General features: G+C 45.8%; 1 protein-coding gene across 1 annotated transcript in view; it reads right to left on the bottom strand.

The window, feature by feature from the left end:
* Positions 1 to 14,159, bottom strand: part of LOC136876274 (uncharacterized) — a 135,914-nt gene that overhangs the window by 102,071 nt on the left and 19,684 nt on the right. The gene's annotated exons all lie outside the window — the stretch shown is intronic.

Below are 14,159 nucleotides of genomic sequence, written 5' to 3'. Positions count from 1 at the left end.
AATGCCTTAACTTATCTGTGAGGGGCCGATGACCTAGGTGTTAGGCCCCTTTAAATAACAAGCATCGTCCTTATCTCTGATTCCAGTTCTTTACTCATATCTACTGCATAAAATAGAACACGGAGGTCCAATAACACTGCCTTGCGTAATCCCTCTCTTAAACATTACTGGAACAGGTAATGCTTCACCTTTTTTATACCCCCTGCGGGTGGGGGACGCAGATGTAGAATACACCCGCGGTATCCCCTACCTGTCGTAAGAGGCGACTAACAGGGGCCCAAGGGGCTCTCAACTTGGGAGTGTGGATTGGCGACCACGGGGCCCTTAGCTGAGTCTTGGCATTGCTTCCACTTACTTGTGCCAGGCTCCTCACTTTCGTCTATCCTATCCGAACTCCCTTGGTCAACTCTTGTTCTTTTCCGACTCCGACGGTATTAGAGCATTCGAGACCTAGGGAGTCTTTCATTTTTACACCCTTCATGGCCTTTGCCTTTCATCGTCCGTTATTTCATTTTTGGAAGTTACGGATCTCTTCTTTCTTCCTTTTCCTCTCTCTTTACCCCCTGTGCGTGGGGGACGCAGACGAAAAATACACTCACGGTATCCCCTGCCTGTCGTGAGAGGCGACCAAGGGATGATTGAATTAGAACCATGAAACTACTTTTGATTTGTACCATCACGTGGGGAACACCATGGGTTGCTTGTACTTCCGAGTAGTACCACTATATTACGTGCGAAATAGGTTTGTGTTTAGTAGCAATAGGGGGGTGAATCAGTATGGGTTTTTCAGTCCCCTTGCGTCGTACCCATGTGAGCAACACCGCGGGTCTGTGCGTTGCCTGTGAGTTGTACCACTATATGAGCGACGCCGTGAGTCTGCGTTGCCTGTGATTAGAGAATTAGAGTATAAAAAAGGTGATGATGATGATGATGATGATGATGATGATGATGATGATGCTTTTTGTTTAAAGGGCCCTTAGATCGAGGTCATCGGCCCCTAATGGTACGAAATGAAATGACAACAAAAAGTTCAAAAAATCCACTGACCAAAATAAATTAGAGAGACCGCAATAAAAGGCCTTGGCCAAGTTGTGAGGTAGAATGTTGATGGAGTGATAGTAACTCATAGGGATCACTGTAAGTACTTAGGTGTTAATATAAGGAAGGATCTTCATTGGGGTGATCACATAAACAAAAGGTTACGGATCTCTTAATTTTGTTATAGGTTAGGATATAAGGAGAGGACATATAACTCACTAGTAAGACCACAATTGTCCGGCCTCGCGGTGTAGGAGGCAATGCGTCCGCCTGTCACCCAGCGGTCCCGCGTTCGATTCCTGGCCTGGGGACTGGGGACTTTACACTTCCGCCATTTACAAAAATACACGCAGGTTCCTCACACATGGCGCAAATTGGGGCAAAAGATCTTTCTAGGTCGACGCCCCGAACAAATAGCATTCTAAAAAAAGACCTCAATTGGTTAGGAGCGTGCAGCTGTGAGCTCACATCCGGAAGATAGTGGGCCCCACAGTCGGCAGCCCTGAAGATGGTTTTCTGTGGTTTCCCATTTTCACACCAGACAAATGCTGGGTCTGTATCTTGATTAAGGCCACGGCCGCTTCCTTCCCATTCCAAGGCCTTTCCTGTCCCGTGTCGGTGCGACGTAAAGCAACTAGCAAAAAGGAAAAAAAAAAAACTCAATTAGAGCATGATTCTAGTGGGTAAGACACTCACCAGGATTACTTGATTCAAGAACTGGAAAAAAACCAAAGGTAAGCAGCACGTTTTGTTCCGACAAAAGAGTAGTGTTACGAAAATGTTGCAAACTATGGGCTGGGAGGACTTGAGAGTAAGGAGACGAACAGCTCGTCTGAGCGGAATGTTCCGAACTCTCAGTGGAGAGATAGTTTGGAATTACAATTTATGCATGTTGGGTATTCCGTCCGAACGCTGGTTTGATCCTCCACAGCTCTGCCATCAGCAGTGATAGCCTCGGTGTCACTGAAGAGGCATACTCAATGGAAGTTTTAAACAAAGCATCTAGGGCGGCAGGAACGAGAGAAATAAATACAGCCTCAGTTGATATCTCTTCTCGAAATAAAAGAGTTATTTCACGGGCATCGACATAATTATTATGTCGCGCTAATCAACATATTTTGACTTATTTTATGCCATAATTTCGCTTATTAATGAACGGAATACGACTTAAAACAGCATTTGGATTGACGTGATGAATGTTTGAAAAGCAAATCAGATCTTAATGATACCTTTCTTTTTCTTACTTCTTTTTTTCTTTTCTTTTCTTTCTTTCTTTCTTTCTTTCTTTCTTTCTTTCTTTCTTCCTCTTTTCTTTTTCCTCGATGACCACAGTCCCTCTTGGACTCTCTTCAGCAAGGGGACCGATGTTCGGCGTGAAGCCTACGCAACTAATTACAATGGATGTGCGTTCAGCGTAAAGTCACCTTCAGTCTTAACCTTGCTCTCGCGAATATTTATTTGGTATATTTTCAGTTTTACATGCATATTTCTAATAATATTATAGAGTGGACAAAAAGCTGCTAAAATATTTATCTGACGGCACTTACGCCGGTTTCCTTCAGTATAAGCATTCCCAGGACCGGTAACGATAACACACAGACACAAAACTATGTCTGCAGGTTCTGCGAATACCTCCTCCTTTGGCTTGGACCCACGGGCTTTCATCGTGGGAGAGTAGGTTGGCGACCACGGGTAACCTACCTGAGTCCAGCATTGCTCCCATTTACTTGTAACAAGCTTCTCACCTTCGCCTTTCCTATCCGATGGTCCTTGATCATCTCTTGTTCTTTTCCGACCCAGAGGGTATTAGGTTTGCGAGGCCTAAGGTGTCTTTCATTGCCATGCCTTCGTGGCTCTTCGCTTTCTTTTGCCGATACCTTCATTCTTCGAAGTGATAGAACTCTTTCCCTTTTCCTCTGATTAGTGTTAACAAAGGATGGTTGCCTAGTTGTACTTTCTCTTAAGACAGTAATCATCACCACTCCTTTGACTACTTATTTAGTTATTATTGCACTTAATATGAAATGGCGTATGGCTTTTAGTGCCGGGAGTCTCCGTGGACATGTTCAGTTCGCCAGGTGGAGGTCTTTTGATTTACTCCCGTAGGCGACCTGCGCATCATGATGAGGATAAAATGATGATGAAGACGACACTTACACCCAGCCCAGCCCCAATGATGCCGGGAATCGAACCCAGGACCTATGGATCAAAGACCAGCACGCTAACCTTTTAGCTATGGAGCCGGACTACACTTACTAGCTCTGATACTACTATAGTACTATATGGATTTGCACAGGCCAGTATAACTGTGCACTAATTGACAGGAAGACAAAATACTAACAGCCACGAGCTGCATTTTCGTCTCGGAATAACACAACTGAGAGTCCGGCCCCGTGGTGTAGGGGGCAACGCGTCCGCCTCTCACCCGGGAGCACCGAATTCGATTCCCGGCCGGGTCATGGGATTTTAATTGTAAATGATTAATATTCCTGGTCTGAGGACTGGGTGTTTGTGTCGTTCCTTTCCTCACATTCAACACTTCACCCTTCCGCCATTTACAAAATACACGCAAGTCCTTTCCTTCTTTGCAAGTTGCTTTACGTCGCACCGACACAGATAGGTCTTATGGCGACGAGCGGACAGTGGGGTTCGAACCCACTGTCTCCCGAATACCGACACGCAGGTTCCTCACATATGGTGCAAGTAGGCGCAAAAGGTATTTCTAAGTCGACGCCCCAAACAAGTAGCATTTTAAAAAACTACCGAGAAAACTCCCGCAAAAGTAAAAATGTGCTAACCAGAGTTCGTCGATTTTTAACGTCACATAACGGAAGTTCTCAGTCCAACGATCTTCTCTACGTAATGCCGAAGAAAATAGTAAGAATAGCCTAAAGACAAAGCGTAGTATCCATATGAAAGAAAAGCAGTTGATCGTGTCGTATGGGAAATTGCAAGAATTTCAACAAAATCTACCGTAAATACCCGCACTGCTATTCATACCAACTGGCAGCGGAGTTTTAAGTTCTTAAAAAAAAAAACCGAGAGAGTTAAACGAAGTAAGAAAGATATGTAAACCTACATTCTTACCTCGTTTAACTTTTTTTACATCGTAATCATAACCATAGGACATCCAGCATCCAGTTTTACGTGGAATCCGAACCACAGGACGTGGCTTGTCATTTTAAAAATCCCACATGTCCTGCCCGGAATTAGAATCGCGGCCGCCTTGGTGAGAAGCAAGTGACAATGCCACTCGGCTAACACACCCACTTAAAGGAAGTGAAGACAGAAAACGAAAAGAAAGATGTTCCTACAGTATATTAGAAATTCCTAACAGGTACAATATAACTCATTTGGTACTGCTCCACTGCAAACATCGAAACTTTCTACCTGCAATGTTCCAGTGTTTATGATTCTTTGAGTTATAGCAAATTTCCGCGGAATGATATAACAGATACACTTAAGAAAATGGAAATTGCAACACCATGAAGGCATTGGTCGTTTGTGTTGATTTTCAAGATATGGAACGATGCCATGAAGGTATGTAAACGATCAAAGTTTCAGACCCATTGGATTGTTGCTACAGGTCTTCCCACGTGATTGGTCGCGGAGGAATCAACTCCAGTATACGGACACAGGTGTAGCGTAGTTGACTTGCAGTCTGTGCAGTGAAGTGTTCCCCATCAAACATACCTCGACGACAGAGAAGAGCACGCTATCAACAACCTGTCGCCGTTTGAGAGGGCTCGGATAATTGGGCTGTGTGAGGCTGGATTATCGCGAAGGACTGTCGCTGCACGTGTTGGCCGACAGGCATCTACGATACAACGTGTATGGCAGCAGTGGTCAAATGAAGGTACCCACACTCGTAGACCTGGCACAGGCCCAGCGCGACAGACAAGTGTGAAAGAGAATCGCCGCATCATTCGGATGGCCCGAATGGAACCCCATGCAACAGCAGCGCAAATTTGAGCAGCTGTGGCACCCCACGTTACACAACAAACAGTTGGTAATCGTCTGTAGTGATGAGCTGCGAATGGACTCGCGAAGACTCGAGTCTGGGGTCGTAAAACTCGAGGTACTCGAGTCCGGACTCGAGGCCGAGGACGCTGGCAGCGTTATCTGCGAGCCGTGTATGGAAACTACACGATGCTTAATATTTTAGGTAGGCCAAGGACAAGTATTGGGTCTGTTTCCAAATAATGCACAGTGATATAATGTACAAGTCCGCCTTTGTGGTGTAGTGGTTAGCGTGATTAGCTGCCACCCCCGGAGGCCCGGGTTCAATTCCCGGCTCTGCCACGAAATTTGAAAAGTGGTACGTGGGCTGGAACGGGGTCCACTCAGCCTCGGGAGGTCAACTGAGTAGAGGTGGGTTCGATTCCCACCTCAGCCATCCTGGAAGTGGTTTTCCGTGGTTTCCCACTTCTCCTCCAGGCGAATGCCGGGATGGTACCTAACATAAGGCCACGGCCGCTTCCTTCCCTCTTCCTTGCCTATCCCTTCCAATCTTCCCATCCCTCCACAAGGCCCCTGTTCAGCATTGCAGGTGAGGCCGCCTGGGCGAGTTACTGGTCATTCTCCCCAGTTGTATCTCCGACCAAGAGTCTGAAGCTCCAGGACACTGCCCTTGAGGCGGTAGAGGTGGGATCCTTCGCTGTGTCCGAGGGAAAAAGCCGACCCTGGAGGGTAAACAGGTGATGATGATGATGATGATATAATGTACAAACTGATGTACATTATGCCGTATTTACATGAATGTATAGGCTTACACAACAAAACCACATTGTAACGTAAACTAAGGAAAGTATGGACACAGATGCTTACGAGCTACATGGTTAGCGTGCTGGCCTTTGGTCACAGGGGTCGCGGGTTCGATACGCGGCAGGGTCACGAATTTTAACCATCATTGGTTAATTTTGCCGACACGGGGGGTGTGTGTGTGTGTTGTCTTCATCATTATTTCATCCTCATTATGACGAGCAGGGCGCCTACCGGTGTCAAATCGAAAGACCTGAATCTGGCGAGCCGAACATGTCATCGGACACTCCCGGCACTACAAGCCATACGCCATTTCATTTTATCGGCGCACAGTGTGAAATTGTAGAGATCAGGCAGGACAAACGTACATGTTCGACTAATCTATTTATATTATAAAGGGCATTATTGTACGCTCGTGACTATACAAAGAATACCTGACCGCAAAGCTTTAAAAGCTGTGTGTGGTATATCTGATCTCTACAATTGTTTGAACATTGCGCCCCTTACCGAACCTTGCGTCTCGCACTGCCAATTGTCTACAGTGTGTTCAGATGAATCTACGTAACTAGCGACTGTGTTAAGATATTTTTAATGTGAAATAGGGATGGTCCGCCTCTGTGGTGTAGTTGTTAGCATGATTAGCTGCCACCCCCGGAGATCCGGGTTCGATACCCGGCTCTGCCACGAAATTTGAAAAGTGGAACGTGGGCTGGAACGGGGTCCACTCAGCCTCGGGAGGTCAACTGAGTAGAGTGGGTTCGATTCTCACCTCAGCCATCCTGGAAGTGGTTTTCCGTGGTTTCCCCACTTCTCCTCCAGGCAAATGTCTGGATGGTACCTGACTTAAGGCCACGGCCGATTCCTTCCCTCTTCCTTGCCTATCCCTTCCAATCTTCCCATCCCCCGCCAAGGCCCCTGTTTAGCATAGCAGGTGAGGCCGCCTGGGCGAGGTACTGGTCATCCTCCCCAGTTGTATCCCCCGACCCAGAGTCTGAAGCTCCAGGACACTGCCCTTGAGGCGGTAGAGGTGGGATCCCTCGCTGAGTCCGAGGGAAAAACCGAACCTGGAGGGTAAGCAGATTAAGAAGAAGAAGAAGAAGAAATAGGGATACAGCTAGATTGCTTTCTTTCTTGATCTGCTTACCCTCGAGGGTTGGTTTTTCCCTCGGATTCAGCCAGGGATCCCACCTCTACCGCCTCAAGGGCAGTGTCCTGGAGCGTGAGACAATGGGTCGGGGGATGAAACTGGGGAGAATGATCAGTACCTTGCCCAGGCGGCCTCACCTGCTATACTGAACAAGGGCCTTGGTGGGGGATGGGAAGATTGGGAGGGATAGACAAGGAAGAGGGAAGGAAGCGTACAATGAATAGTTAAATCATGTTCCTAATCTTTACTCCGTATCTCAAGTTACCAAAGGCTAACCTACTGGGCGATATAATGCAAATATGCTAACTCATATCCTCATCCCGTGGTGGTGCAGCTCCTTTCGGGAAAACCCCCATTGCAGGTGAGCTGCATGTACCATTTCAAACATATACCAGCCTTCCGGACATTCTAAAATTTCTGGCGGTACCGGGAATCGAACCCAGGGTTCCAAGGATGGGAGTTAGTAACATTACCCGTTACGCTACAGAGGTGCTACAATGAACGCGCCCAACTAAATATAGACGAAGGAGAAAAGGCAGAATGTCATTGTGTGACAAACTAAACGAATGGCATTTCGAAACAAATAAGTTACGGTCATACACTCGCGTGTTTCACGTTATGGTCATCATTTACGTAGCTGTTGTAATAGTATTTAATGATTGGGGCATTTCTTCCGACTGCTCGGCAACAGGTCGCAGTTATGGATCGTGACGTCACAGTGGAGACTCGAGTACTTCGCACGGGTTACTCGGCGAGGCTTGGACTCGCCAGACTCGATTCTCGCGAATCCAAGCGTTACTCACGCACATCACTAATCGTCTGCGTGCAGCTGGCTTACGAGCCCGTGTCCCTGCAGAAGGTGTTGCATTGACCCCACAACAGCGACGTGTAGGGCTGGCCTGGTGTCGAGAAAGATCGACGTGGGTCGACGAATGGCATAGGGTCGTCTTTAGTGATGAATCGCGGGAGAGGCACACAAGGCCAACACCAAGCATTATGGTCTGGGGAGCTATTGGCTTTAATGTGAAATCACAATTAGTGCTTGTTGAGGGCACTATGACTGCTCGACAGTACGTTGATAGGGTACTCAATCCAGTGGTTGTCCCTATGATGGCGAACATTGCTAATGGGATGTTTCAGCAGGAAAATGCCCGGGTTCACACTGCACGCATCTCCAGAGAAGCTCTCCACGACATCACAACCTTAGAATGGCCCGCCAGATCCTCGAACCTCAGTTCTATTGAGTATGTGTGGGACATAATGGGTCGACAACTGGCCAACCGTCCTCAGCCACCCACAACTCTGGAACAACTGACCCGTGCAGTACAGCAAGCATGGGCCAAATATTCCTCAGGAAGCGATCCAGGGCCTTATTGACTCCATGCCTCGACGAATTCATCAATGTATTGCAGCTCGTGGTGGGCCCATCCTGTATTGATTGTTGTCCAAACTTGCGGTCAGAGGGGCCTGAAAGTGTAATCATCGAATCACAATCGAACACTCGTCCTGCATGTTCAATTGCAGCAATGTAGCACCACTCCTTCTGGGCGTTGCAATTTCCAGTTTCTTCAGTGTACATTCAAAGAAATAAATACAGCAACAGATTCCTTTTAAAGACACACAAGCATATAAAATGCGCGTCCTGTACAGTATTCAACATTTCATTCCATTTTCAGAAATAGGTAAGAGCATCCAGAGGACCGAACGAGTTGGCCGTGCGGTTAGTGCCGCACAACTGTGAGTTTGCATTCGGGAGATAGTGAATTCGAACTCCATTGTCGGCAGCCCTGGTTTTACGTGGCTTCCCATTTTCACACCAGGTAAATGCTGGGACTGTACCTTAATTAAGGTCACCGCTTCCTTCCCACTCCTACCCCTTTCCTATCCCATTATCGCCATTAGACGTGTCTGTGTCAGCTTAACGTAAAGCAGTTTGTAAAAGAAAAAATCCAGACGTGCCTTAAATAGCAACAGGCAACATAAGGTATATTATAAAATATTTCCGATATGCCTTCCACTAAAATGCCAACATTCATACCAAACACTCCAGTAGATTTAGTGTGATCCTCTACAAACAAACGTAAAATAGTGAAACCAAAAAGGCGGAATTAATAATAATAATAATAATAATAATAATAATAATAATAATAATAATAATAATAATAATAATAATAATAATAATAATAACTGCACATTGACTAAACCAAAACATCTATAACAAAAAATGTATCTACAAGCATACAAAACTGAGACACTACAATACAGTCATTAAACCAGAATGTACCGAGCTCGATAGCTGCAGTCGCTTAAGTGCGGCCAGTATCCAGTAATCGGGAGGTTGTGGGTTCGAACCCCACTGTCGGCAGCCCTGAAGATGGTTTTCCGTGGTTTCTAATTTTCACACCAGGCAAATACTGGGGCTGTACCTTAATTAAGGCCACGGCCGCTTCCTTCCCATTCCTAGGCCTTTCCTATCCCATCGTCGCCATAAGACCCATCTGTGTCGGTGCGACGTAAAGCAAATATCATCATCAAACCAGAATGTCTTTATTGATCAGAGACGCTAATTTTGAACAGGAAAGCAGACATTGAGAAAAAGGAACGCAAATTCATAAGAAATAGTCTAGGCCCGAAACTCACCAACTGGCAATACCAACTTTGAGGTAGACAGGAAATCAAACAATACACAAATATTCACAGTGATATGAGAAAACGTGGGTTAATATTCTATGGTCATATTAAGAGAATGCATCCAGACAGACTTACCAAACAAATAGTCGAATTCTATGACAACAGGAGTAAAGCTAAAACAGACACAATGGAATGGATTGGCGAAATTAAAACTGATCTGAAACAGGCAGGAATTACACCAGCAGATGTCCAAAACAGAGTAATCTTCAGATCCAAAATTCAAAAATGGCAAGTTGACCAAGAGGAAAGACCAAAGAAGAAGTCTGGAACAACCTGGTCTGAAGACAGAAAGGAAGCCCACAGTAAAAGAATGAAAGAAATATGGGCACAGTGGAAGGCAAACACACGCCTCTAAGTACTTTGCATAGTCTTATGGGCTTATTCGCATAAATAATAATAATAATAATAATAATAATAATAATAATAATAATAATAATAATAATAATAATAATTTATTCTTGACATTTGGGGGAGCATTACACGTGGATTAAGCCAAGTCTTATGACTGGATGCCCTTCCTGACACCAACCACTACGTGGTGGGATGTAGCCTATTCACTACTGCGTGTTTTTGTGGTGGTTACTAGTCTGATATGCTGTGTATGTATATGGAGGCCGCCTCTGTGGTGTAGTGGTTAGCGTGATTAGCTACCACCCCCAGAGGTCCGGGTTCGATTCCCGGCTCTGCCACGAAATTTGAAAAGTGGTACGAGGGCTGGAACGGGGTCCACTCAGCCTCGGGAGGTCAACTGAGTAGAGGTGGGTTCGATTCCCACCTCAGCCATCCTGGAAGTGGTTTTCCGTGGTTTCCCACTTCTCCTCCAGGCAAATGTCTGGATGGTACCTGACTTAAGGCCACGGCCGATTCCTTCCCTCTTCCTTGCCTATCCCTTCCAATCTTCCCATCCCCCGCCAAGGCCCCTGTTTAGCATAGCAGGTGAGGCCGCCTGGGCGAGGTACTGGTCATCCTCCCCAGTTGTATCCCCCGACCCAGAGTCTGAAGCTCCAGGACACTGCCCTTGAGGCGGTAGAGGTGGGATCCCTCGCTGAGTCCGAGGGAAAAACCGAACCTGGAGGGTAAGCAGATTAAGAAGAAGAAGAAGAAGAAATAGGGATACAGCTAGATTGCTTTCTTTCTTGATCTGCTTACCCTCGAGGGTTGGTTTTTCCCTCGGATTCAGCCAGGGATCCCACCTCTACCGCCTCAAGGGCAGTGTCCTGGAGCGTGAGACAATGGGTCGGGGGATGAAACTGGGGAGAATGATCAGTACCTTGCCCAGGCGGCCTCACCTGCTATACTGAACAAGGGCCTTGGTGGGGGATGGGAAGATTGGGAGGGATAGACAAGGAAGAGGGAAGGAAGCGTACAATGAATAGTTAAATCATGTTCCTAATCTTTACTCCGTATCTCAAGTTACCAAAGGCTAACCTACTGGGCGATATAATGCAAATATGCTAACTCATATCCTCATCCCGTGGTGGTGCAGCTCCTTTCGGGAAAACCCCCATTGCAGGTGAGCTGCATGTACCATTTCAAACATATACCAGCCTTCCGGACATTCTAAAATTTCTGGCGGTACCGGGAATCGAACCCAGGGTTCCAAGGATGGGAGTTAGTAACATTACCCGTTACGCTACAGAGGTGCTACAATGAACGCGCCCAACTAAATATAGACGAAGGAGAAAAGGCAGAATGTCATTGTGTGACAAACTAAACGAATGGCATTTCGAAACAAATAAGTTACGGTCATACACTCGCGTGTTTCACGTTATGGTCATCATTTACGTAGCTGTTGTAATAGTATTTAATGATTGGGGCATTTCTTCCGACTGCTCGGCAACAGGTCGCAGTTATGGATCGTGACGTCACAGTGGAGACTCGAGTACTTCGCACGGGTTACTCGGCGAGGCTTGGACTCGCCAGACTCGATTCTCGCGAATCCAAGCGTTACTCACGCACATCACTAATCGTCTGCGTGCAGCTGGCTTACGAGCCCGTGTCCCTGCAGAAGGTGTTGCATTGACCCCACAACAGCGACGTGTAGGGCTGGCCTGGTGTCGAGAAAGATCGACGTGGATCGACGAATGGCATAGGGTCGTCTTTAGTGATGAATCGCGGGAGAGGCACACAAGGCCAACACCAAGCATTATGGTCTGGGGAGCTATTGGCTTTAATGTGAAATCACAATTAGTGCTTGTTGAGGGCACTATGACTGCTCGACAGTACGTTGATAGGGTACTCAATCCAGTGGTTGTCCCTATGATGGCGAACATTGCTAATGGGATGTTTCAGCAGGAAAATGCCCGGGTTCACACTGCACGCATCTCCAGAGAAGCTCTCCACGACATCACAACCTTAGAATGGCCCGCCAGATCCTCGAACCTCAGTTCTATTGAGTATGTGTGGGACATAATGGGTCGACAACTGGCCAACCGTCCTCAGCCACCCACAACTCTGGAACAACTGACCCGTGCAGTACAGCAAGCATGGGCCAAATATTCCTCAGGAAGCGATCCAGGGCCTTATTGACTCCATGCCTCGACGAATTCATCAATGTATTGCAGCTCGTGGTGGGCCCATCCTGTATTGATTGTTGTCCAAACTTGCGGTCAGAGGGGCCTGAAAGTGTAATCATCGAATCACAATCGAACACTCGTCCTGCATGTTCAATTGCAGCAATGTAGCACCACTCCTTCTGGGCGTTGCAATTTCCAGTTTCTTCAGTGTACATTCAAAGAAATAAATACAGCAACAGATTCCTTTTAAAGACACACAAGCATATAAAATGCGCGTCCTGTACAGTATTCAACATTTCATTCCATTTTCAGAAATAGGTAAGAGCATCCAGAGGACCGAACGAGTTGGCCGTGCGGTTAGTGCCGCACAACTGTGAGTTTGCATTCGGGAGATAGTGAATTCGAACTCCATTGTCGGCAGCCCTGGTTTTACGTGGCTTCCCATTTTCACACCAGGTAAATGCTGGGACTGTACCTTAATTAAGGTCACCGCTTCCTTCCCACTCCTACCCCTTTCCTATCCCATTATCGCCATTAGACGTGTCTGTGTCAGCTTAACGTAAAGCAGTTTGTAAAAGAAAAAATCCAGACGTGCCTTAAATAGCAACAGGCAACATAAGGTATATTATAAAATATTTCCGATATGCCTTCCACTAAAATGCCAACATTCATACCAAACACTCCAGTAGATTTAGTGTGATCCTCTACAAACAAACGTAAAATAGTGAAACCAAAAAGGCGGAATTAATAATAATAATAATAATAATAATAATAATAATAATAATAATAATAATAATAATAACTGCACATTGACTAAACCAAAACATCTATAACAAAAAATGTATCTACAAGCATACAAAACTGAGACACTACAATACAGTCATTAAACCAGAATGTACCGAGCTCGATAGCTGCAGTCGCTTAAGTGCGGCCAGTATCCAGTAATCGGGAGGTTGTGGGTTCGAACCCCACTGTCGGCAGCCCTGAAGATGGTTTTCCGTGGTTTCTAATTTTCACACCAGGCAAATACTGGGGCTGTACCTTAATTAAGGCCACGGCCGCTTCCTTCCCATTCCTAGGCCTTTCCTATCCCATCGTCGCCATAAGACCCATCTGTGTCGGTGCGACGTAAAGCAAATATCATCATCAAACCAGAATGTCTTTATTGATCAGAGACGCTAATTTTGAACAGGAAAGCAGACATTGAGAAAAAGGAACGCAAATTCATAAGAAATAGTCTAGGCCCGAAACTCACCAACTGGCAATACCAACTTTGAGGTAGACAGGAAATCAAACAATACACAAATATTCACAGTGATATGAGAAAACGTGGGTTAATATTCTATGGTCATATTAAGAGAATGCATCCAGACAGACTTACCAAACAAATAGTCGAATTCTATGACAACAGGAGTAAAGCTAAAACAGACACAATGGAATGGATTGGCGAAATTAAAACTGATCTGAAACAGGCAGGAATTACACCAGCAGATGTCCAAAACAGAGTAATCTTCAGATCCAAAATTCAAAAATGGCAAGTTGACCAAGAGGAAAGACCAAAGAAGAAGTCTGGAACAACCTGGTCTGAAGACAGAAAGGAAGCCCACAGTAAAAGAATGAAAGAAATATGGGCACAGTGGAAGGCAAACACACGCCTCTAAGTACTTTGCATAGTCTTATGGGCTTATTCGCATAAATAATAATAATAATAATAATAATAATAATAATAATAATAATAATAATAATAATAATAATAATAATTTATTCTTGACATTTGGGGGAGCATTACACGTGGATTAAGCCAAGTCTTATGACTGGATGCCCTTCCTGACACCAACCACTACGTGGTGGGATGTAGCCTATTCACTACTGCGTGTTTTTGTGGTGGTTACTAGTCTGATATGCTGTGTATGTATATGGAGGCCGCCTCTGTGGTGTAGTGGTTAGCGTGATTAGCTGCCACCCCCAGAGGTCCGGGTTCGATTCCCGGCTCTGCCACGAAATTT

This window comes from Anabrus simplex, chromosome 6 (assembly GCF_040414725.1).
Source record: "Anabrus simplex isolate iqAnaSimp1 chromosome 6, ASM4041472v1, whole genome shotgun sequence".
NCBI classification, from domain to species: Eukaryota; Metazoa; Arthropoda; class Insecta; order Orthoptera; family Tettigoniidae; genus Anabrus; species Anabrus simplex.
The sequence above is the reverse complement of the archived record's forward strand: the minus strand, read 5'-3'. Positions and strand labels throughout refer to the sequence as shown.